The sequence below is a fragment of the Ovis canadensis genome, chromosome 4, assembly GCF_042477335.2.
Source record: "Ovis canadensis isolate MfBH-ARS-UI-01 breed Bighorn chromosome 4, ARS-UI_OviCan_v2, whole genome shotgun sequence".
Classification (NCBI taxonomy): Eukaryota; Metazoa; Chordata; class Mammalia; order Artiodactyla; family Bovidae; genus Ovis; species Ovis canadensis.
In genome coordinates this window covers 127,948,677-127,975,659 of record NC_091248.1, presented here as the reverse complement: position 1 = coordinate 127,975,659, position 26,983 = coordinate 127,948,677, and the positions used below count along the sequence as shown (strand labels likewise).

Here is a 26,983-nt window from a genome sequence, read left to right as displayed (position 1 = left end):
TCATAAACTCTTAAATTCATTAGCATTGTGTGTGAGGACAGGCGGGAGCCAGGAGTGCTGGGCAATGAGCTACAGAGACATTTAATTGTGGTTGACGCTCACTCCTTAACAAACCATCCCCAAACTTAGTGGTTTAAAACAACAGCAATCATTTATTCTTCTCATGAATTTGCAGTTTGGGTAGGGCCCCGTGGGAATGGCTCATCTTTGCTCTTTGCAGTTTCATCAGTTGGCAGCTAGAGAATTCACTCTGTGTTGCCACTTGCCTAGCCAGCAAGTGGTTCTGGCTGGCAGATGAAATATCAGCCAGGGAGAGGGCCAGTGACTTCAGGTCCTCTTCCTGGGGGTTACTTGGCTTCTACTTGGGCTTCCTCACAAGATGGTGGGCAAATTCCAAGGGTAACCACCACGGGAGAGCAAGGAGGCATTTTTACCTATCTAACCTTAGAAGTCTTAGGTGTGTGTCACCTCTTCACATTAGGTGGCCAAAGTACTGGAGTTTCAGCTTTAGCATCATTCCTTCCAAAGAACACCCAGGACTGATCTCCTTTAGAATGGACTGGTTGGATCTCCTTCAACCTTAGAAGTCACATGGTGTTGCTTCAGCTACCCACTATTTCTCAAAGCAGTCACAAAGTCCATTCAATTTCAAGGTAGGGGACATAGACCCATAACTCAATGGAGAGAGTAAGGTTAGACTGTAAGAAGAAATCAGAAATAAGACATGGTTTTAACCATTTTAGGAAAACACAAAGTACCATGTTAACAAGAAAGGGATTCCCTGGTGCCTCAGATGGTGAAGAGTCTGTGGGAGACCCAAGTTCCATCCCTGGGTTGGGAAGATCCCCTGGAGAAGGAAAGGGCAACCCACTCCAGTATTTCTGCCTGGAAAATCCCATGGACGGAGAAGCCTGGCAGGCTACACTCCATAGGGTTGAAAAGAGATGGACACGACTAAGTGATTTCACTTTTACTTTCATATTAACAAGCTATAGTAAATTGAGAAGTAAAAATAAAATTACAGTATATTACTTCCACAACATTTGCCATATTTTTGAAAGCATGTTTTTAATCTTGTCGAAAACGGCTTGCAATATACTCTTCTCAGCTTCTTCCCTTACATTTTTCATTTGTTCATTATACTTGTCTGTTATCGATTTAATTTTTTTCATCTTTTCTTCTGGTGGTTTATGGGCACATTCCACTTCTACTTGTTCAATTTGCATGTTAAATGTATCAGCGTAGTTTTTCATTGCCGCGGCCAGCACAAGCAAGAGTCGCACCTGCACAGGGAGAGAACGGAGCGTCCCCGCTAAGAAAAATAAGAGAGAGACAAAAGATGGGGTTGAGAGGATCAGCCCAAAATGGCTGATACCTTGCTTTATTGTGCTGCAGTATATATAGGGTAAAGTACGTGACTTATGACATTCACAAGGTTGTTTTTAATCTCAAGATACAATCACCAGACCCTTACCATTGTATACATAATAAGATAATCTATCTTCTATGAAATGTTGCCGAAACCAAACATCTTGGAGCCTTAAGGGCTATTAAAAATTCTTGAGGGTGGCGGGACAGGGAGCTTAGGAACATGTCCTAGGGCCCGGCATACCTGCCAGGGAGCTCCCAAGACTTAACCCTTCACGGGTCATCCCCCGCAGCTCCCCTCTCTTTATTTTTTAAAAGCTCCATAAGATGTTGGTGTTGCAACATGTTTTTATGTATTAAAACTCTCATATGTAGAAATTCTTTAACAATACTACGAATAAGACAAGGAGCTAGACAAATTATGATAAGTACAACAGTCAGAACCATGCCCACAGCAATTATGCTTCGCCACAGTGAATGAAGGCTAGGAAAGTTAGAAAATAAATTTTGTAAAAAATTATCGACAGTATCAGCTATATTCAAAGTAGCTTTTGGAGAATTTTCGATGTCAAGAATTTCATTGTGCAATTGTAAAAGATCTAAAGAAACATTAGTATTAAACCAAATTCCTTGCAGATTTTTTTTTTTTTTCACCTTATCCCACGGAAAGTCAGATGTATTGTAAGCCTTTTTTGTAACACAAATCCTTTTATAATTAGCATGGCATTGAATTTTCATGCGAAATGTTTTACTATTATAACTTGTTCTCCTTTGGCAACACCTCTAATGCAATTAGTAAGTATGCAATTAGAACAATTTAAATGATAAATATTCAATGACAGCGTTATTTCTACATGGCCTTGTATCAACATGAATGGGTAAGGGACACAAGCTCGGGGATATAAAAACCCCGTAACTCCTACATTACCATATTTACTCCCACTAATATTGGGTTGTAAATATAGACTACTGCTATGACCAAAAGCAGCCAAAAGTTTCCACAGTTCTGTTTGGTATATATGAGCAGTGTTTACAGAGAGAATGGGTGGATGTTGTCCTCGATATTCGGGGAAATCAGGTGTTCCCCCAGGTGCCCAGTCCCATAAAAGGGTGGCATTGGCATTGTTGATGTTGTACACTGATGCGACCCGTGCTCGACATAAAGTCCAAGGAGTGTCTATTCCTATGCCGATGCTTAAATGTTTGTCACAAAACGGAATGTCGAGAGGTCCGGTTCCATCACGGTACGATCTTTTTCCGGTTTTTTCATCAATGCCTGAAATAGTCACTCGAGGATAGGATATATCAGCTGACACCTGTATACAGTGAGGATGCTGTAATTGATAAGAAAAGCACATAGGATATTGCGTAGTAAGACCATAAAAGGAGATATTGGCTTGCTGAGGAGAAATATGAATATCTGATTTTCCTCCTAAAAGACTTGTATCATTGACATATACAGGTACTATTTCTTTATCCCATCCTAAGGATTGAATCATAGGCGGATCGGGAATGTATGCCCAAAAAGCTGCAGCCGCCCCGTTTTGTATATGCTGTAACAACAATAATAACATGATCAGTATGTTTGTAGGTGTCACTGGAGGTTGTACATGAGCCTCATTCCAAGCATATCGCATTAATGCCTCAATCTGCCTCTGGGTAGGCAGCTCACTCGTGGGCTCGCTCAGTGTCATGCGATGCATTTGATATGTCAGGGAGTTCCTCCGTTGCGCGTACCAGCCTTTCCGGTATCCAACGCGGCGCTTCGGCATCCTGTGGAAAAACACAAACATGCCCTCGTCCCCATATTAGTACAGGGTCTGGCCCATACCACAGATTGGTAAGTGGATCCTTCCATCGTACAAGTGGTTTTTTGCATGAGGACCGTTCTCCCCAAAAACGCTGGGCTGCTGAATTGCCTTCTGCGTCTAAAGTTAAAAAATTTAAAACATAAAGAGCATGATTTAAGGCGTTATGCGGTGAAAGGCTATACAGTTCATTCCCCTTTTTTAGTTTTAATAATTGATGTTTAAGGCGTTGATGGGCTCGTTCCACAATACCTTGTCCCTGCGGATTATAAGGAATTCCTGTTTTATGATGAATTTGGAAAGAAAGACAAAAACGTTGAAAAGAACGGCTAGTATAACCAGGTCCATTATCTGTTTTAAGGGTGTGTGGGATTCCTGAAATAGAAAAGCAAAACAGCAAATGTTGAATACAGTGACGAGTTGATTCTCCGGTGTGAAGGGAGGCCATGAGAAAATGGGAAAAGGTGTCGATAGAGACATGAACATATTTAAGACGCCCAAATTGAGGAATGTGAGTAACATCTGTTTGCCAGAGGTGATTAGGGCGTAAACCTCGAGGGTTGACACCATATTGAGGGAGAACAAAGAATTGAGGACAAGTAGAGCAAGATTTAACGATTTGTTGTGCAGCTTCACGGGAAATCTTAAATTGTAACCGTAAAGAATGACTATTTTGGTGATGTAAGTTATGAGATTTTTGGGCTGCATCGATAGCTGATTGAAAAAACACTTGTTTAGTAAGAACGTCCGCAGTGTGATTGCCTTGTACCAGGGCACCAGGAAGGGTGGAATGTGCACGAATATGCCCAAAGAAACACGGGTGTTGGCGACGGTGAAGAACCTGTTGAATCAATGTAAATAAGTTAAGAACTTCAGGAGAGGTTGTGCCGATAATTGGAACAGTTTCAAGCATCTGTAAGGCACCGACCACATAGGAGCTGTCTGTAAATAAATTGAAGGAAGTGGGTACAGTTAGCAGTGCTTGATGGACTGCAAATAATTCCACGACCTGAGCAGAAGAGAAATTGGTATGTGCATAATAGGTTTGATGGTTAATAATTAAAGCTGCAGTACCATTAGACGATCCATCTGTAAATATAAGAGTCGCTTCAGGAATAGGTTGTCGGTGAACTATTTTTGGAAAAATAAAGGCATGAGAGCTAGCAAATTGTAACAATTTATCAGAAGGATAATGATGAGTAATCCATCCTGGATAATTTGCGAAAGCTATAGACCAATTATCTGAAAATTGAAAAAGCCAATCTTGTTGTTCAAAAGCATAAGGAACACAAATGAAGGGAGGTTCTATACCAAAATATTGGATGGCCTCATGACGTCCTTTTGCTACAATTTTTGCAACAAGCTCATAGTAAGGGAGCAAATGTTTAGTTGGAGTAGCAGATAGATATATCCATCACAAAGGTTTATCTTGATAGAGAACCCCTGTGGGTGCTCGGGGGGTAGGAAGTATATACAAACCCCATGATCGTTGGTAATCACAATAAGTAATCTGTTGTTGTCTAATAGCTTCTTCTATTGATTGTAAGGCTGATCGTCCTTCTAAAGAAAGTGTTCGGGGTGACGCAGGGTCAGAGTCACCTTTAAGGATGTCAAATAAAGGCTGTAAGGTATAAGTGGGTAATTTTAAATAAGGACGTATCCAATTAATGTCTCCTAAAAGTTTTTGAAAGTCATTTAGCGTTTTTAAATGGTCAGTCTGTAATTTTACTAATTGAGTATTATAAACGCGAGGATATAAGGAGAAACCCAAATAATTATAGGGAAAGTGAGTTTGAATTTTCTCATCAGCAATGACAAGGCCATTAAGGCTTAAATGTTTCTTTAGAATAGAAAAAGCTTGATACAATAGATGTTCGTCAGCATGAGCTAGTAATATATCATCCATATAATGAACTAAATATAGCTGAGGAAAACGTTGACGAACGGGAGCTATTGCTGTAGCAACAAATTTTTGGCACAGCGTAGGGCTATTAGTCATTCCTTGCGGGAGGACTCTCCATTGATAGCGTTGCATAGGCTCTCTAAAATTAACAGAAGGTAAACTGAAGGCATATCTTTTACAATCTTGAGGTGCAAGAGGAATAGTGTAAAAACAATCTTTTAAATCTATAACAATGATATAGGATTTATCAGGTATAGCAGAAGGAGTGGGCAACCCAGGTTGTAGGGCTCCCATATGCATCATTTTTTCATTTACCTTACGAAGGTCTTGTAGCAATCTCCATTTTCCAGACTTCTTTTTAATAACAAAAATTGGGGAATTCCATGCAGAGGTAGAGGGTTCAATATGCCCAAGCCTCAGCTGTTCCTGCACCAGCTGTTGTGCGGCAGAAAGTTTTTCTTGTGTCAGGGGCCACTGATCGACCCATACCGGTTCCTCAGATTTCCAATCAATAGGATCGGCATGTGTCACAGGAGAATCAGAGATCCCTAGGGAAAACACCCCAAGCCCTCTCGACTTTGATTAGATTTTAAATCAAGGGGTAAAGTAATGCCTTGATGTTGTTTACCTAAACCTTGGTTTGGAAGTAAGCCCTGATCTAACATCAAATCTGTTACGGTGGGTGAAGGACTATATAAATAAACACCCATTTTGCTTAATATATCACGCCCCCATAGATTAACTGGAAGATGGGGCAGAATATAAGGTTTAAATTGGCCTGTATGGCCGTCTTTATCCTTCCAAGTAAGAAGGGATGAACTTTGTTCTGGATTGGTAGTTTGGCCAATACCTTGAAGAGTGGAAATAGCTGTCTGTTTAGGCCATGTAGTAGGCCAGTATTTATCAGAAATAACGCTAATATCGGCCCCTGTATCAAGCACTCCTCGGAAAAGCTTACCATTAATGCGTAGCTCAAGTTCTGGTCGTGCCTCGGTAACATTTTGCACCCAATAGGCGTCAGAGGACCCGAAACCTTTATCTTGACGGTCTCTATTGATTGTTTTTCCCTGTATAACTAATGGAACTAAAAGGAGTTGAGCTATACGTTGACCTGCATTAATTACAATAATTTTGTTAGGAGCGGAGGCTAATATTTTTATCTCTCCTGTATAATCAGAGTCAATCACACCAGGATGAATAAGTATTCCCTTTAAAGACGCGCTGCTGCACCCCAAAAGCAGTCCAGTGGTTCCCGGAGGTAAAGGCCCAAACACTCCTGTGGCAAGGGTTTGAACTCCCATCTCGGGTGTTAATACTGTGTAGGAGGTGGCACAGAGGTCCAATCCCGCGCTGCCTCTTGTGGCTCGACAGAGGTCTGCAATGGTTCTTTTGGAACCTGCAGTGTTGCCCCATAACATTGTTTCGGGGCCAGGGGCTGGCCCCTCACCCAGTTTCCCGAAACCGGGGGCAAAGGATTACCTTGAACATCCGTTTTAGAACGACAATCTCGGGCCCAATGCTTCCCCTTTTTACATCGTGGGCATAAATTAGGAGTATTAACAGAGGTTTGTTGCTTTTGGGGGCACACTGCAGCCCGATGGCCAGGTTGACCACAAACAAAGCAACCCGAATTACCTGACTTTTGAAGTCCTTTCTTGTTCCGGGCTTGCTGCTGAAAAAGTACCTCTTTAATGCTTTTTCCTTGTAATGCTGCTGCCATAGCAATGCCTTGCATGTAGGAGGGTCCAATGTCAGCACAAATACGAATAAAATCAGACAGATCTCCCTTTTTTCGATAAGGTCTTAAAGCAGCTTGACAGGCAGAATTAGCGTTTTCAAAAGCCAATTGTTTTGCTAATACCATCCCAGCCTTTTCATCGGACATTATCTTACCTATAGTATCTAAAAGTCGTGCCACGAAGTCCTGATAAGGCTCATCAGGTCCCTGCCGGACTTTTGAAAGATCTTCTGTCTTAGTACTGGAGCTAGGAAGTTTTTTCCACGCCTGCCGAGCCGCATTTGATATTTGTGCATATGCACCAGGTAAGAAATTAAGTTGAGTATCAGTAGCCTGGTAAGCGCCTTCACCAATCAACATTTCGTAAGAGGTCTGTATACCTTGTTGCCGATTAACATCGGCTATACGAGCACACTGTTCAAAAAATTCAGATTTCCATAGTAAATAATCTCCCCCTGAGAGACATGCCCTAGCTGTCTGCTTCCAATCATTTGGGGGTAAAGCTTGAGTACCCAAATTTTCTATCATAGCAATGGTGAATGGAGCGGTAGGACCGTATTGTGAGCAAGCAATCTTTAACTCTTTCAGTTGTTTAAAAGGCAGTGCTTCATAAAAACGCTGATTGTTATGTTCAAAGACAGGAAAAGCAAGAGAAAAATCAGAGACAACTTCACCAAGTCGCTGTGCCTGTCTCAATGCCTTCTGCAGCGGAGACATGATCTCAGACGGTGGAGGAGGCCCTGGAGGGGGATCGAGACCAGCCACAACGGAAGGAGCATAGGCAGGGGGAAGAGGCGGAGCAGAAGGAGATTTAGCATTGTTACTAGGAAGCTTGATTCCTGAGTTCTGTAAAGCAATAGTGAGGTTTTTTAAACATTCAACCAATTCATCTTTAGATGTTGACGCCCCCTTTTCTTGTGCTAAAAAACCCCAATCTTCTTGATGGTATTTAGCAGCTTCTTCCTCTAATTCCGCCTCATCTGTGGATGAAAGTAAATCATCATTATCCGAAGGACGCAATAAGTTAGAAAACGGAGGATCACCTTCAACTCCCTCGGGAACCGCATGCCTGGGTTCCGAATCAGGAACATGGAGAGGATCTTCTTCCTGTTTTAATAAATTTCCTAAACGTTTCAATTCATCATTATCAAGGTCCAGGCAATCACGAATTAGTGTCCAAAAGGATAAAGTTTCGACAGGGATTTTTTCAGGGCCATGTAAAGTATAATGAGTCCGAATTTGTTCCCCTACCTTCTTCCATGTTTCTAAATTTACTGTACCTTCTCTGGGGAACCAAGGGCAAACTTCCTCAATAAATGAAAGAAAATTGATTAATTTAGGTTTGGAAACAGTAATTCCCCGATGTTTTAACATTACAGATAACATATGTACAAACAATTGACGACTATGCGTCTGTCCCATATTTATACTCTCAACTATATACCTTACTACTCCTCCTCAATTTAATTCACTTGTATACTCATATACTCACTCTTTTCAATTAATAAGAGTAGTGGCGAGGAAAACTGTCGAACGGCCCCACGTTGGGCGCCACCTGCCGCGGCCAGCACAAGCAAGAGTCGCACCTGCACAGGGAGAGAACGGAGCGTCCCCGCTAAGAAAAATAAGAGAGAGACAAAAGATGGGGTTGAGAGGATCAGCCCAAAATGGCTGATACCTTGCTTTATTGTGCTGCAGTATATATAGGGTAAAGTACATGACTTATGACATTCACAAGGTTGTTTTTAATCTCAAGATACAATCACCAGACCCTTACCATTGTATACATAATAAGATAATCTATCTTCTATGAAATGTTGCCAAAACCAAACATCTTGGAGCCTTAAGGGCTATTAAAAATTCTTGAGGGTGGCGGGACAGGGAGCTTAGGAACATGTCCTAGGGCCCGGCATACCTGCCAGGGAGCTCCCAAGACTTAACCCTTCATGGGTCGTCCCCCGCATTTCATCAAGTATTCCTCCTGTTGTCTCAGCTTTTGGTCTATGTCCTTATAAATGGGGTCAGAAAAGTAAGCTCCTTGGTTGTTCTGCACCATCTTGTCTATCAGCTCCACCAGCTCCTGCACCTGAGCTTCCTTCTCAGCCTGCTCTGTGTTTTTGCTGTTATCGAAAGCACAGCAGCGGTCTCCACACTCCTGCAGGAGGCTTCATAGGTTTCCATCCGAACCCTCCAGAAAATTGCTCAGGCTCTGGTCCTCCAGCTCCTCTTTGCGACTGAATAAGATGATCATATACTTCATGGTTGCTTCCCCAAACAAAGCCTTAACCAACACCGTGGTTTGCTGCTCTTCCTATGTGTGGCGGCCCAGCTGCAGGATGAAGACGATGGCGTGAGGCCCGGGACAGGATGCGAGGACACATAGGCTGATTTCCCTGTAGGTGGTGTTCAGGCTCTCTTTGGTGTCGAAGAGGCCTGGGGTGGGTCAACAACAAGAAGCTCTCTCCCCTTCCATTCCTGGGATGCTTTCTGACAAGTTTTGGTAACAGCTTGGGCAGCAACCCTAGAGTCGAATACTTTTCCCCCGAGGATAGTGTTTGTAGTCACACTTTTCCCACATCCGGTCTTCCCTACCAACAGAATCCTCAGAGCGTTGTTAGGGGTGGTAGCCATGTTTACATCAAGAGGCTCTGGGGTACCCAGACTCCACCTTAAGAAAAGGAAGGAGAGGGGAAAAGAGTCAATTGAGGTAAGTAGGAACCATTCTCAAGTCTTTTTTAAACTTCTTTTGCCTCCCTGAACAGAGGAGGCAATGGCACCCCACTCCAGTGTTGTTGCCTGGAGAATCCCGGGGACAGGGGAGCCTGGTGGGCTGCCGTCTATGGGGTTGCACAGAGTCGGACATAACTGAAGTGACTTAGCAGCAGCAGCAGCAGCAGCCTCCCTGAAATTTGTAATATTCTGTTATCCACATTGTTCGCAAAAGAAACAGAAAAATTAAACAGTTTAATTGCTGTGGATAAAACAGCAAAGTAGTTCCAGTATCCCCACAAAGGAGTGTCAGGTCTGTTACCAAGCCCAAGCTGTTCTGCTCACTGCACAACAGGCCAATAAATCCGGATACGAGTTGTTGGAGCAAGGAATGATGACTTTAATCAGAAGGCCAGCAGACTGAGTGAATGGCAGTCTAGTGTCTCTAAGAACCCTCTCATCTTGGTCAGGATTCAGGGTCCTTTTATATACAATAGAGAGGGGGAAGGGACTTTCAGTGGCTTCATCAATGGCAGAAGGAGTCTGTTAATTGGTTGCTGGTTAACAGTTGCTCACATGCTTGGCAGGAAGGGCCCACTCGGATGCCTGACCAATGGCTGAATAGGCCTATTATAGCTGGTGTCTGTCTGAATGAAGTGTGCAATGGGGAGCCAGGAAGGGAAAGCCCCTTATGACTTACCATCACAGTTTCTATAATTAAAGCAGTATGATGTTGGTTCCTGAGTAGAGAGAACAGCAAAGCAAAAACAGAAAATTTGGAAATAGACCAAATTAACCACATTATATTTATTTATATTCAATTCATTTACATTATGCAGCATTTCTATTCAATAAGGTAGTATCTCACATCAAGAGGAAGAAAGATAGACTAATAAGCAACATGGAGACAATCATATACAAAAAGATAAAACTGCATCCATTTCCTGGTGCCTTTCAAACTCCAAATAGGTTAGAATTTCCAATGTTGAAAATTCCGTATAAATAATAGTAGAAACATGGATAAATCTTTGTAACCTAGAGGTCAGGAAAATATTTTTAAAATTTGAAATAGAGTAAGGAAAGAGACAGGCTTCCCTGTTGATTCAGTCAGTGAAGAATCTGCCAGCAATGCAGGAGACCTGGGGTTCAATCCCTGGGTCAGGAATAACCCCCGGAGTAGGAAATGGCAACTCACTTCAGTATTCTTGCCTCAGAACCCCAATGGACAGAGGAGCCTGGTGGGCTACAGTCCATGAGGTCACAAAAGAGTCAGACAACTTAGCTACTAAACCACCACAAGGAAAGAGACTCCTAAATTTGATTATATAAAAATCAAAATGATAATGTGGGAGGATAATGCCACCATACACAAATTAAAACACAACTGTCAAACTAGGGGAAAATTTTTTCTTACTTGTATAAAAGAGGGGTCATTTCACTTGTATACAAAGAATATCTGTACAGATGGCCAATAAGCACATGAAAAGATGCTCAGTATCACTAACTATTCAAGAAATGCAAATGAAAACTATAATGATGTATCACCTCACAGCAATGATTTGATGGCCATGATCAAAAAATCTACAATAAAAGCTGGAGAGAGGGTGGAGAAAAGGGAACCCTCCTGCACTGTTGGTGGGAACATGATTGGTAGAGCCTCTGTGGAGAACAGTGCAGAAGATCCTAAAAAAATTAAAAATAGAGTTGTCATATGATCCAATAATCCTACTCCTGGACATATATTCAGACAAAATTCTAATTTGAAAAGATGCATGCGCCTCTATGTTCATAGCTGCTGCTGCTCCTAAGTTGCTTCAGTCATGTCCGACTCTGTGTGACCCCCATAGACAGCAGCCCACCAGGCTCCTCTGTCCCTGGCATTCTCCAGGCAAGAATACCAGAGTGGGTTGCCATTTCCTTCTCCTCTATGTTAATCAGTTCAGTTCAGTTCAGTTTAGTCACTCAGTCATGTCTGACTCTTTGCGACCCCATAAATTGCAGCACGCCAGGCCTCCCTGTCTGCTGGGAGCCAGCACCAGAGATCCCACCCATGGCAAAGGTCATAAGGAAGAGCCCTGATGGGCAAAGGCGGGTCAGGACTCAAGGGACTCCTCGACTCCACCCATGACAAGGTCATGCAGGTGAGGCGGATCGAGACTCAAGATATCCCCTAGATCTGCTTGACCATCTACCCCCAAAACCAAAATCTGTCCGTTATACTACACTCTTCTGACATTAACAGGGGCTCTCCCCGACCACCTTTCTCTGGAAAATTAACTTAGAGCTCCAGTTAATAGTCTCCTGCATATAAAAGGAGTGTCTCAGGTTAAACCTCTCTGCTGGCAGACTAGCTTGTGTGACAGGATTATCCACACTCTTGCTACTATGCGCATGATTGTTTACAACCTCTCAACCATAAACAGCCCAGAGAGTTTGGAGTATTTTGAAAGTCTTAGTTAGCATAAGGTTTCTCTAAAGATAAAAATCATGTTGGTGAAGGGTTTCATTGCTGAGTTAATGATTGCCTCCAGGCCTCCATATCCTTAGGCACCTGGGAGTATGTTAATCAATGTAATTGGAATGTAGAAAAAGAAATATAGTAGTTTTGATGTTAGCAATACTAGACTTTTGAGTTAATGAATTTTCTCTTTGTTATAACTCTTTGTACTCCTCTTTCTTTGTTATAAACCGTTGTATCCTTGCTATGTAAGAATGGAACTTTATCACTATCTTAAGACTAAGTAGATCTTAAAGGAAAACAAGTTTTCTGATTGTAACCTTTATCAATAGAAAGAAAAATGGGGCCATAAAATGTTAAGTGGTCTCCAGACCAGAAGATATTGTAAACAAAAGTAAGACCCTTGTAAGAACAAAGGTATGGAAAGAACACTCTGTCTTTAGATAAGGGTCAGAGCAGCTGACCCTGTGTGACTCTGTTTCTTACATTTATCTCTATGTACAAGTTAAAGTATAAAAGCTTCCCTGAAAAATAAAGAGATGGACCAGGACCAAGACCAGTTCCACGAAAGCCTGGTTTCCCCGTGTCGTCTTTTCTTTCTTACTCTCCTTTTCAGGCTAATTCCCATCTGGAGCACAGAGGTCCCCCATGTTTACTTATTTGCCTGGGCTTCTAAGACCTGAACAGGAAGGCGCCCTGCATCTTCACTCCCTCGGGAGACCTGGAGGGCACCTGTGGCCTTTGTAAATGGTGCAAGTCTCTTGTCTCGAGACTTTATTGATTTTCTGTGTAAACCAAGGAACATAAGCCTCTTTCCTTTATTTTCCTAACTGCTATATCCCTTCTTTATATCTTTCTATATCTCTAAATAAATTATCCGTCTAGGTCGCTGACACCATCCCCCTGAGGATACCCTGGATCCAACCGAGGCTGGACCCCAGTACCTGTCCATCACCAACTCCCGGAGTTCACTCAGACTCATGTCCATCGAGTCAGTGATGCCATCCAGCCATCTCGTCCTCTGTTGTCCCCTTCTCCTCCTGTCCCCAATCCATCCCAGCATCAGAGTCTTCCAATGAGTCAACTCTTCCCATGAGGTGGCCAAAGTATTGGAGTTTCAGCTTTATAGCAGTTCTGTTATAATAGCTAAGGCATGGAAACAGACTAAATGTCCATTGACAGATGAATGTATAAAGAAGATGCAGTTCATATATACAATGGGATTTTATTCAGCCGTAAAACAAAATGAAATAATGCCATTTGCAACTACATGTATGAACTGAGGTGTTATCATATTGAGGGAAGTTAGAGAAAAACAAATATCACATGATATCATTTGTATGTGGAATCAAAAATAAATAAAATAAACTTACTTACAAAACAGAAACAGACTAACTGACACAGAAAACAAACTTATGATTACCAAAGGGGAAAATCAGGAAAGAGGGATAAATTAGGTGTGTGGGGTTTAAAGATACATAGTAGCTGTTCAGTCCTTTAGTCCTGTCAGATTCTTTCTGGCCCCAGGGACTGCAGCACGCCAGGCTTCCGTTTCCTTCACCATCCCCCAAAGCTTGCTCAAACTCATGTCCATTGAGTCCGTGATGTCATTCAACTATCTTGACCTTTGTTGTCCCCTTCTCTTCCTGCCTTCTATCTTTCCCAGCATCAAGGTCTTTTCCAATGAGTCGGCTCTTCCCATCAGGTGCCCAAAGTATTGGAACTTCAGCTTCAGCCTCAGTCCTTCCAGTGCATATTCAGGGTTGATTTCCTTCGGGATTGACTAGTTTGACTTCTTTGCAGTCCAAGGGACTCTCAAGAGTTTTCTCCAACACCACAGTTCAAAAGCATCGATTTTTTGGTGCTCACCCTTCTTTATGGTCCAATTCTCACATCCATACATGATTACTGGAAAAAACATAGCTTTGACTATGCAGACCTTTGTCAGCAAAGTAATATCTCTGCTTTTTAATATGCTATCTAGGTTGCTCATAGCTTTTCTTCCAAGGGGCATGCATCTTTTAATTTCATGACTGCAGTCACCATCTGCAGTGATTTTGGCGCCCAAGAAAATAATGTCTATCACTGTTTCCATTGTTTTCCCATCTATTTGCCATGAAGTGATGGGACTGAATGCCATCATCTTCATTTTTTGAATGTTGAGTTTTAAGCCAGCTATTTCACTCTCCTCTTTCACTTTCATCAAGAGGCTCTATAGTTCCTCTTCAGTTTCTGCCATAAGGGTGTTGTCATCTGCATATCTGTTATTGATATTTCTCCCAACAATCTTGATTCCAGCTTGTGCTTCATCCAGCCCAGCATTTTGTGTGATGTACTCTGCATATAAGTTAAATAAGCAGGGTGACAATATATAGCCTTGACATACTCCTTTCTCAATTTTGAACCAGTCTGCTTACATGTCCGGGTCTAACTGTTGCTTCTTGACCTGCGTACAGGTTTCTAAGAAGGTAGGTAAGCTAGTCTTGTATTCCCATCTCTTGAAGAATTTTCCACAGTTTGTTGTGATCCAAACCATCAAAGGTTTTAGCATAGTCAATGAAACAGACGTAGATGTTTTTCTGGAATCCTCTTGCTTTTTCTTTGATACAATGGATATTGGCAATTTGATCTCTGGTTTCTCTGCCTTTTCTAAATTCAGCTTGTATATCTGGAAGTTCTTGGTTCAAGCCTGACTTGGAGGATTGAGAGCATTATCTTGCTAGCATGTGAAATGAATGCAATCGTGCAGTAGTTTGAACATTCTTTGGCATTACCCTTATTTGGTATTAGAATGAAAGCTGACCTTTTGTTATATATACTAGTATGTTACATATACATATACATTACATATACATACCACTATATATAACATACATAAGCAACAAGAATTTACTGTATAGTAAAAAGGAACTATATTCAATATCTTGTATTAACCTACAATGGAAAACATATATATATATATATATATATATATATATATATATATATATAGGCTTCAACAGTGACTTAGCAGTAAAGAATCTGCCTGCAATGCTGGGAACACAGGAGACGCAGGTCTGATCCCTGGGTTAGGAAGATCACCTTGAGGAAGGCATGGCAACCTACTCCAGTATTCTTGCCTGGAGAATTCCATGGACAGAGGAGCCTGGTGGGTTACAGTTCATGGGGTCGCAGAGAATTGGCTATGATTGAAGTGACTGAACATGCACACACACACAAACACACATATGTATAAAACTGAATTGCTTGGCTATAATTATAATAAATCAACTATACTTCAATAAAAATACTTTAGCAAACAAACAATATCTAAAAGTAGAGAAACAAAGGACCAATGACTTGATAGAAAATGGAGTAAGAGATAAGAATAAACAGTTCAAATAAAAATGTAAATATCCCTTGAACATATAAAAATATACCAACATCCACTTGTAATAGAAAACATATCAAGACATAGAAAAACTAAAATTAATTATGTAATATTGCAGTAGGATACTATTTCTCACCTACAGGTTTGAAAAATCCCAGAAAATAGTTGGCATAATCTGTTGATAAAAGGTATAGGGGAGGGACTCCCTGGTGGCCAAGTGGTTAAGAATCTACCTTGCAATGCAGGGGATGTGGGTTCAATCCCTGGTCAGGGAACTAAGATACTACATGCGATGGAGCAACTAATCCCTCCACAACTGCAGAGTCCGTGTGTCACAGTGAAAGATCCCACATGAGGCAAGGAAGATCCTGCATGCTGCAACTAAGATGCAATGCAGCCAAATAGATAAATGCACTTTTTTTTAATAAATAAAAGACGTAGGGGAAACAGATCTTCTCCTGCATGACTGTTGGGAATAAAAGAACTGTCTAAAACAACTAGAGGAGAAGGTAGCAAGGTCTTGTATATGTGCATTTACATACACATTTACCCTCTTATTATCAATCTTAATTTCAGGATTTATTCCAAAGGTACTCAACAAGAATATGGAAGAAAATTATGCAGAAAGCTGTGTGTGTGTGTGTGTGTGCGCGCGCGCGCGTGCGCTTGCGTGCGTGTGTACACACGCTCAGTCATGTTCAACTCTTTGTGACCCTATGGACTATAGCCTCCCCGGCTCCTCTCTCCTTGGAATTTTCCCAGCAAGAATACTGGAGTGGGTTGCCATTTCCAAGGGATCTTCATGACCCAGGGATTGAACCCACATCTCCTGCATCTCCTGCATTGGCAGGCAGATTCTTTACCATTGGGCCACCTGGGAAGCCCACAGAAGTCTGTTAACTGTGCCACTATTTGAATCTCAGAATACCAAAAACCTATCAAATGCCCATCATTAGGGTAGGGACCGAGTTGAATTAACTAAGGTATATTCACACAGTGAAGCACTGGTCAACTGTAGAAAAAATGAGGTATATCTTTGTATCTTAGTATGGAGACATCTCCAGGATATAGCATTAAGCAGAAAAAGCAAAGAAGAAAATAATGTACAGTTTACTAGCATTTCTCTAACAAGGAGGAATGTGATCTACATATATAAAATGTAATACATATATTTTTCATTCATCTGTAAAAACAATGGCAGAATAATCTGAAAACTAAACAAACAAAAAGTTACTTATATGGGTATGGGAAAAAGAGGAGGGAGAGGACAGGGACAGAAACTGGGAGTCACACTTGTTTGGATATGCGTATATTTCATTGATTTGATCTTAAAACCATATAAATAGTTTAAATAATCATACAGCAAAAAGTATATTTAAAATCCTAGTAAAAATCAAAAGCAAATGAAACAAACAACTCTAATTGTATTTTGTGTGATAAATGAATCACACAAAAAATTGTTCCAAGAGACTTGATAATGTAGTCATTTCTCTGTCCATCTCCAGTGAGATATACTTTAAGTCACCCCAACCCTTGCCCCAAAATATCTGCAAAAAAATTTCAGGAATCCTATTCTTCATTGTGTGTATGTGTGTGTGTTTGTATAGTTTTGAAGTCCATTGGAAAGACATCAAAACAATGATAAGCCCAGTAGAAATGAATACTCTTAGTGCCAGACTACAGTCTTCAAATGCCCATTTCCTGCCAAAAAATTAGTTGATTTACAGATACTGCAATATGAACTTCCCTGGTGGCTCAATAGTAAAGAATCTGCCTGCAATGCTGGAGACCCGGGTTTGGTCCCTGGGTCAGGAAGATTCCCTGAGAAAACAGCAACACACTCCAGTATTGTTGCCTGGGAAATCCCATGAACAGAGAAGCCTGGGAGCTAGAGTCCATGGGGTTGAAAAGAGTTAGACACAACTTAGTGACTAAACAACAGCTGTACTGCAATATAAAATAACAATTAAATTAAAAAAAAAAAGATTTAGACTGAGTGATCTCTAAATTGCCTTCCAACTCTTAAGACCTTGGGGACACATTTCCTATTAAAAGAAACGTCTAGGTTATCAAGTGTACTTAATGTCTATCCCAACAACAACTGGATGGAAGGTGCAGTATTCAGCAAAATGTTGTCTTGTTAAAATGAGATGCATGGACAATGTGTTAACAGACATCCTTACTCCCCTCCCTACCACCACCTCTCCTGCTCTGGCAGCATCCTCCTGACTTATTTGCACAGCACCTGGTCCCTTCTCAGACCAGAATCCACACCCTCCCCAGACTCCCCTTCCCTATTGTCCCTGCAGCTCTGTCTCCCTGGGATCTGTTCTCAGCCAGGCTTACCTGATTTAAGGGCTTGATGAGCTGTCTGGTTTCCTCCAGAGAAGCTGTTTGAGCCCCGACATTTGCTCTAACTGCTGCACCTCTGAGACCTCGGAGCCAGGAAGCAGATTGGGTGGGGCCAGTGAAAAAAGTGTTTTGTTTTTGAAAAGTCAGAAATGTTGCCTCATAATTTGGTGGGTGCTTCACTTTTGCCTGGTGGCTCAGACTGTAAAGCATCTGCCTACAATGCAGGAAACCAGGGTTCGATCCCTGCATCGGGAAGCTCCCTGGAGAAGGCAACCCATTCCTGTACTCTTGCCTGGAAAATCCCATGGAGGAGCATGGTAGCCTCTTTCATCAAGAGGCTTTTTAGTTCCTCTTCACTTTCTGCCATAAATGTGGTGTCATCTGCATTTTAGAGGTTATTGATATTCCTCCTGGCAATCTTGATTCCACCTTGTGTTTCTTCCATCCCACCGTTTCTCATTATGTACTCTACATATGTTAAATAAGCAGGGTGACAATATACAGCCTTGATGTACTCCTTTTCCTCTTTGGAACCAGTCTGTTGTTCCATGTCCAGTTCTAACTGTTGCTTCCTGACCTGCATATAGGTTTCTCAAGAGGCAGGTCAGGTGGTCTGGTACTGGGAAATGCAAATCTACACCAAATAAGATACCACTTTGTACGCAGTGGGACGGTTATAATCTTTTAAAAAGAAAAAATAATAAATACTGATAAGTATGTGGATAAATTTAATCTTTATACCCTGCTGGGGAGGATATAACATGGCACAGCTGCTTGTGGAAAGCACTTCGGTGTTTTCTCAAAAACTTAAAACATAGATTATCATTATCATTAGAACATGATGTAGTAATTCCACTTCTTAAGTGTCCATCCAAGAGGACTGACAAGACATGTTCATACCAAAAATTCTACATGAATGGTTAAGCAGCATTATTCATAATAGTCCAAAAAAGTGGAAACAACCCAAATGCACATCAACAGATGAATGGATATATTCATACAATGGAATATTATTTAACCATAAAAAGGAATGGGGTATGGTTACATGCTACAATGTGAATGAACCTTGACAGCATTATGCTAAGTGAAAGAAACCAGGGAAAAGATACATAAAAATATGATTATATTTACATGAATGTCCAGAAATGACAATGAGCTCATGAGTGCATCCTTGGGAAGGTTTTAGCTTTAGTTTCTTGTGCTCTATTAACATTTGTATTCAGCTTCACTTTTTAAGCCTTTTTTCTCTCTTATGGTTTGAATTGTGTTCCCCTCCAAAAGATACTGAAGCCCTAACCCTAAAAATGTGACCTTGCTTGGAAATAAGGTCTCTGTAGATTTGATCGTTAAGGTAAAGCCACTGAGATGAGCCTTAATCCATACAATTGGTATCCTTATTAGAAGGGAGATATTGGACACAGACACATGCATTGGGAAGACAGTCATATGAAGGCAGAAGCAGAGGTTGAAGTAAGCCTGCCTGGGGCCAGTAGAAGCTAGAAGAGGCAAGGAAGTTTGTCACTATGAGCCGTGAATGACACCAGGATTCTTGACCTCTGGAGGAGAAGAATCTGATCCAGGGCCAGTGACGAGGCTTGGTCACTTGGTCAGAGCTTTTGTGTGATAAAATTTTATTAAAGTATAAAAGAGATAGAGAGAGCTTCTGACATAGACATCAGAAGGGGGAAGAAAGAGTGCCCCCTTGCTAGTTTATAGTAAGGGGTTATATGCCTATTCAGTTCAGTTCAGTCACTCAGCCGTGTCCGAATCTTTGCGACCCCATGAATCACAGCAAGCCAGGCCTCCTTGTCCATCACCAACTCCCGGAGTTCACTCAGACTCACGTCCATCGAATCCGTGATGCCATCCAGCCATCTCATCCTCTGTCATCCCCTTCTCCTCCTGTCCCCAATCCCTCCCAGCATCAGAGTCTTTTCCAATGAGTCAACTCTTCGCATGAGGTGGCCAAAGTACTGGAGTTTCAGCTTTAGCATCATTCCCTCCAAATAAATCCCAGGGCTGATCTCCTTCAGAATGGACTGGTTGGATCTCCTTGCAGTCCAAGGGACTTTCAAGAGTCTTCTCCAACACCACAGTTCAAAAGCATCAAGTCTTCAGCCCTCAGCCTTCTTCACAGTCCAACTCTCACATCCATACATGACTACTGGAAAAACCATAGCCTTGACTAGACGGACCTTAGTCGGCAAAGTAATGTCTCTACTTTTGAATATATACCTATCAGCAAGATGTTAATTAGAGAAAGGAATTGCCTCAAAACTGAGACAGTTGCACCAGGTCCCTTACCCATAACATGCATTTTGAGATATGAAGCAATTGACATAAATCTTGAAGAAAGGCAGATTCTAAGGTAAATACATAGTTCATTAACACAGCTTAAGAAAAACATTTCCACAATAAAAATGCATTGGTTATTTCAAGGTTTGAGAAAAGTTCAGGGGGAACCAGGTGTCATCAAGGCAAAACAGAATTTTAAAAGAAAACTCCTTTTAATTTTGTTAAAATTAAAACTCCTTTTAATTAATAGAGAAAGAATAAAAATCTGACACTTGTGGTTTGTTTCCTCCTGCCTCTTAAGAGAGAGGGGAAAAACGTCTGACACTTGCAGTCTATTCCCTCCCTTTGGAAGGACCCCTAGCCTTCCTGCCTGTTATCCTCTCAGAAGGATCCTCCCTGACAGCCTTCAGGAGGAGCATGGCCCTGCCAACGCCTTTATTTTGGACTTCTGGCCCCCAGACTTGTGAGAGAATAAATTATTATAAAAATGATTTATCTGTTATTATAAGCCACTTTATTTGTGCTACTTTGTTATGACAGCCCTGGGAAATGAACATGTCCCTCTGTGGTGATTTTCTCTAGTTATCCCTGGTCAACACAAAACAGTTACATCTTGTTGCCATTCAGGGAGATGAAATGGCAGGTCTTACATAGGTGTGGGTCAGCAGAGCACTAAAGGAGAATGCAGGCTGTCTCCACATTAGTCTCCTCTGAGAATGGCATGCTGGTGGCAGCAATCACCTAGAAAGGACATGGATCCTGGGGGTCAGCTGCTGACCAAAACCAAATCAAGCTGAGACTCACTATAGAGCTGAGTGACATTCAAGTAAACTGATCATGAAGTAGCTAATGTGCAAGGCCAAACTCAGAAACAACAGGAGATTTTTACCCCCAACCCTTCTTACACAGTGGCATGGAGAGTAATGCCTGGATCATGCTGTTCTTTAGACAGGGAGACAGAAATGGCAGATGCTTGAGAGACATGTCATGTTCTGCCTCTATGGTGGTTCAGAAATTTCCAGATTGTTCATCAGAAATCATGGAGGCCAGAAGGAAGTGACACAATGTTTTCCAAGTGTTGAAAGAAAAAACTGTCAACCCAGAATTCTATAACCAGAGAAAACATCCTTCAAGAATGAAAGGACAGAAGCCATCAGGGATACTCCAATCTCAGCCACCATTTACTTCAACCTCATGAGAGACTTCAGCTGATGCCAACATGAAGCAGAAGAGCCATCCAGTCAAGCCTTGTTCAAATTTCTGACCCACAGGATTGTGAGCAAATAAAACACTTGTTTTGGAAAACAAAAAATGAATGAAAGGACAGAGACTTCCCTGGTGGTCCACTGGTTAAGAATCTACCTTGAAATGCAGGGGACATGGGTTCGATTGCTGGTTGGGGAACTAAGATCCCACATGCCTCAGGGCAACTAAGCCCGCCCACCACAATTAGAAGCCCACATGCTTAGGGGTTTCCCTGGTGGCTCAGACAGTAAAGAATCCGCCTACAATGCAGGAGACCTGGGTTCAATCCCTGAGTCATGAAGATCTCCTGGAGAGGGAAATGGTGACCCACTCCATTGAAAATTCTTGCCTAGAGAATTCCATGGACAGAGGAGCCTGGAAGATTATAGTCCATGGGGTTGCAAAGAATTGGACACAACTGAGCAACTAACATATAACATTACATTATGCAACTAAGACCTGATGCAGCCAAATAAATAAATAAAATAAAAATAACTGCACACATGTACAGTCAAAGTTGGGCAATTATGAACAAAAAGATACATTTCTGAGTAAAGTACTGCTTGTGATCATTGTGCCCAGCACCACCAAGAAGGTGGGCAGACCACCTAAGCTGCCCCTATGGTCAACCCACTGATCTGCCCCCACCCTCAGTCCTTTTAGGAACCAGCCTGTCCTCCTCAGAGAGTGAGCCAGGGCACCTGTTTTCTCTTATCACTGCCCCCTGCTATAGCATAGGTCCCAGTAAATCTGCGCCTGAATTTCTCATCTGACTTCTTACCAGTTTCTATTGATTAAAGTGTCCAAGGACCTGAGTCAGTAATTGTGTCATCTTTGTTTTGTTTCTATTTTTTAGTTTTAGTCTCTGGTTGAGCCCTTGTGATGAATAATTTAAATAAGTACATTTTGGATGAGAGGGGGAAAAAAAAGAACAGAGTCAGTTTGCAAAGTTTCAATTGAAAAAAAAAAAAAGGCATCAATTTGCAAGTTTTCATCCAAAGAACAGAGCTCCCTAATGCTGGGGTGAAGAAATGCAGCAGGAATCAAAGGTCAAAATGGCATTTTCCAAACCTCCCTTAACAGAAAGGGATTCCCTGGGAGCTAAGGCAGTAAAGAGTCTGCCCAAAATGTGGGAGACCCAATTTTGATCCCTGGGGTGGGAAGATCACCTGGAGAAGGAAATGGCAACCCACTCCAGTATTCTTGCCTGGAAAACCCCATGGACAGAGGAGCCTAGCAGGCTACAATCTATAAGGTCGCAAAGAGTCAGACCCGACTGAACGACTTCACTTTCACTTTTCAGTTATGTCTGACTCTTTGTGGCCCCATGGACTGTAGTCCATCAGGCTCCTCTGTCCATGGAATTTTCCAGGCAAGAAAACTGGAATGGGTTGCCATTTCCTTCTCCAGGGGATCTTCCCAACCCAAGGATTGAACCTGCAACTCTTGGGTCTCCTGCATTGGCAGGAGGATTCTTTACCACTAAAACTATCTGGGAAGCCATAATAGGTTATATTTTACACATAAATTTAAACAGCAAAAAAGATCAATGCTTTTGTATTATTCCCAGGACCTCAACCATACAGTCAGATGTGTATGTTCCTAAAAATAAGGGAACACCTTATCTTATTAGAGTAAATCTGTACCTTACTGTGATAGATATCATGAAACTTTAGCCACAAATCTGTCTATAGACAATAAAAATTCAAACATATAGAATGTAAAGCTACTACTGTGCTGATAATAGCTGATACAGATGTCAGCAAAACAATAGTTTCCAACTGTGGTCAGGAAACATCCTTCTACATTGGAACAAGTGAAGAAAGTGCCTTGGGGCAGCTACCAAAAATGACACCATCAGTGTTCCTAAGATGGCGGAGGAATAGGACGGGGAAACCACTTTCTCCCCCAGAAATTCATCAAAAGAACATTTAAATGCTGAGTAAATTCCACAAAATAACTGCTGAATGCCAGCAGAGGACATCAGGCACCCAGAAAAGCAGCCCATTGTCTTCAAAAGGAGGTAGGAAAAAATATAAAAGACAGAAAGAGAAAGAAAAGAGGTAGGGATGGAGCTCCATCCTGGGAAGGGAGTCTTAAAAAGAGAGAAGTTTCCAAACACCAGGAAACACTCTCACTGCCAAGTCTGTGGCAAGCCTTGGAACCACAGAGGCAACATAACTGGGAGGAAACATAAATAAATAATTAAACCCACAGAGTACATGCCCAACAGCAGAGAAGCAGCACAGATGCCTGCACCAGCTGCTAGCATGCAGGGGCTGGGCAGGGAGGCACCGGCTGCATTGCTTACAGTAAGGATTGGACCTGAATGTCCCAAGGGCAATCTGAGGGAACTAACTTGGGCTAGCAACCAGACTGTGGAATAGCTACCACGCAAAAAGCCCTAACCTAAGACACTGTCAGGCCCGCTCACAGAACAAAGGACTGAACAGAGCTAGCTGGCTTCAGATCATCCCCCTCCCTGGTGATAGGCAGCCAGAACCAGAAGGGGGCAATCACAGCCCCAGAGAGGCATTATCTACCAAACTCCTAGCAAGCTTCTTTGCTAACTAAGGCTTCTTGCGGTTCTGGATGGACAACATCTGCCTGAGAAGGTGCACCGGTTCTACACCCAGAAAACGGAGCAGCAGGGACAGGGGAGATGATAGGTCGCAGCGACCATGCTCATCAAGCACTTTATCACCTGAGCTGCTCAGACCTGGGAAGGGCATAAAACACAGGCCCAACTGAGTCTGCACCTCTGAGGACTACCTGAGTGCCTGAACCTGAGCGGCTTAGACCTGGGAGGGGCATGCAGCCCAGGGCTGGCCTGGAATGGTTCCCAGCTGAGCAACCTAGAGCCTGAGCAGTGTGGGCAGGGAGGGCACATGCGCCATGAGCAGAGGCAGGCCTAGTGTGGCTGAGACACTGAGAGCACACACCAGTATTATTTGTTTGCAGCATCCCTCCCTCCCCACAGTGTGACTGAACAAGTGAACCTAAAAACAGTGTCCACCACCACTTGTCTTGTGCCAGGGCAGAAATCAGACACTGAAGAGACCAGCAAACAGAAGAAGCTAAAAAAGAGAGTACCACCTTGGAAGTGACAGGTGCAATAGATTAAAATCCTGAAGTTAGTACCGACTACATAGGAAGGGGCCTAAAGATCTTGAGAAACATAAGCCAGATCTAGGAACTATCCAAAAATGAACTGACCCCACGCTGCCCATAACAACAGCAGAGAAAGTCCTAGATATATTTTTACTATTTTTACTAACATTCTTTTTTAAATTAAAAAAAATTAAGTCCTCTATTACTCCTTTAATTTTCAATTTTATAACCTACTATTACTTTGCAAAAAAAAAAAAAAAGAGATCCTATTTTTTAAAGCAAACTTCATATATATATTTTTATAATTTTAGTGACTTTTTTCCTTTCTTTTCTTTAATATTGTATTTTTGAAAATCCAACCTCTACTCTAGATTTTTAATCTTTGCTTTTTGGTATTTGTTATCAATTTTGTACCTTTAAGAACCCAATCTTCAGTACCCATTTTTACTTGGGAGCAAGATTACTGGCTTGACTGCTCTCTCCCCCTTTGGACTCTCCTTTTTCTCCACCAGGTCACCTCTATCTCCTCCCTCCCCCTTCTCTTCTCTACCCAACTCTGTGAATCTCTTTGTGTGTTCCAGATGGAGAACGCTTAGGGAACTGATTACCGGTTGGATCTCTCTCTCTTCTTTTGATTCCCCCCTTTATCCTCCTGGCCACCTCTGTCTTCTCCCTCCCTCTTCTCTTCTCTGTATAACTCTGTGAACATCTCTGAGTGGTCCTGACTGTGGAGCACATGTAAGGAAGTGATTTCTGGCTAGCTTGCTCTCTCCTCTTTTGATTCCACCTCATCTCATTCAGGTCACCTTTAACTCCCTCCCCTCTTCTCTTCTCCGTGTAACTCTGTGAACCTTTCCGGGTGTCCCTCACTGTGGAGAAACATTTAATCTTTAACCTAGATGTTTTATCAATGGTGCTGTATAGATGGAGAAGTCTTAAGTCTACCATAAAAATAAGACTGAAAACCAGAAGCAAGAGGCTTAAGTCCAAATCCTGAGAACACCAGAGAACTCCTGATTCCAGGGAACATTAACCAACAGGAGCTCACCAAACGCCTCCATACCTACAATGAAACCAAGCACCACCAAAGAGCCAACAAATTCCAGAGCAAGACATACCATGCAAATTCTCCAGCAACACAGGAACGCAGCCCTGAGCTTCAATATACAGGCTGCCCAAAGAAAACTACAAGCCAATATCACTGATGAACATAGCTGCAAAATTCATTAACAAAATTCTAGTAATCAGAATTCAACAACACATTAAAAAGATCATACACCATGACCAAGTGGGCTTTATCTCAGGAATGCAAAGATTCTTCAATATCCGCAAACCAATCAATGTAATACACCACATTAACAAATTGAAAAATAAAAGCCATATGATCATCTCAATAGATGCAGAGAAAGCCTTTGACAAAATTCAACATCCATTTATGATTAAAAAAACCCTACAGAAAGCAGGAATAGAAGGAACATACCTCAACATAATAAAAGCTATATATGACAAACCTTCAGCAAACATTATCCTCAGTGGTGAAAAATTGAGAGCATTTCCCCTAGAGTCAGGAACAAGACAAGGCTGCCCACTTTCACCACTACTAATCAACATAGTTTTGGAATTTTGGCCACAGCAGTCAGAGCAGAAAAAGAATTAAAAGAATCCAAATTGGAAAAGAAGAAGTAAAACTCTCACTGTTTCCAGATAACATGATCCTCTACATAGAAAACCCTAAAGACTCCACCAGAAAACTACTAGAGCTAATCAATGAATATAGTAAAGTTGCAGGATATAGAATCAACACTCAGAAATCCCTTGCATTCCTATACACTAATAATGAGAAAACAGAGAAATTAAGGAAACAATTCCATTCACCATTGCAATGAAAAGAATAAAATACTTAGGAATATATCTACCAAAAGAAACTAAAGACCTATATATAATATATAAAAGTATATATATAGTATATATAAAGTATATATAAATATATATATATAACTAGTTTATATAATTATAGCTAGTTATATTTATAACTAGTTTATATAACTATATATATAAACTATAAAACACTGGTGAAAGAAATCAAAGAGGACACTAATAGATGGAGAAATATACCATGTTCATGGATAGGAAGAATCAATATAGTGAAAATGAGCATACTACCCAAAGCAATCTATAGATTCAATGTAATCCCTATCAAGCTATGAATGGTATTTTTCACAGAACTAGAACAAATAATTTCACAATTTGTGTGGAAATACAAAAAACCTTGCATAGCCAAAGCAATCTTGAGAAAGAAGAATGGAACTGGAGGAATCAACCTGCCTGACTTCAGGCTCTACTACAAAGCCACAGTCAGCAAGACAGTATGGTACTGGCACAAAAGACAGCAATATAGATCAATGGAACAAAATAGAAAGCCCAGAGATAAATCCACACACCTATGGACACCTTATCTTTGACAAACGAACCAAGAACATACAATGGAGAAAAGACAATCTCTTTAACAAGTGGTGCTGGGAAAACTGGTCAACCACTTGTAAAAGAATGAAACTAGAACACTTTCTAACACCATACACAAAAATAAACTCAAAATGGATTAAATATCTAAACGTAAGACCAGAAA

At 41.5% G+C, this 26,983-nt stretch overlaps 1 protein-coding gene and 1 pseudogene across 1 annotated transcript in view; both read right to left on the bottom strand.

Annotated features, from left to right (window-relative positions):
* The window catches only part of LOC138439615 (GTPase IMAP family member 7-like), a 566,929-nt gene that overhangs the window by 227,083 nt on the left and 312,863 nt on the right, over positions 1 to 26,983 (bottom strand). The window lies entirely within an intron of this gene.
* LOC138439626 (GTPase IMAP family member 7-like) lies at positions 940 to 17,800 on the bottom strand (annotated as a pseudogene).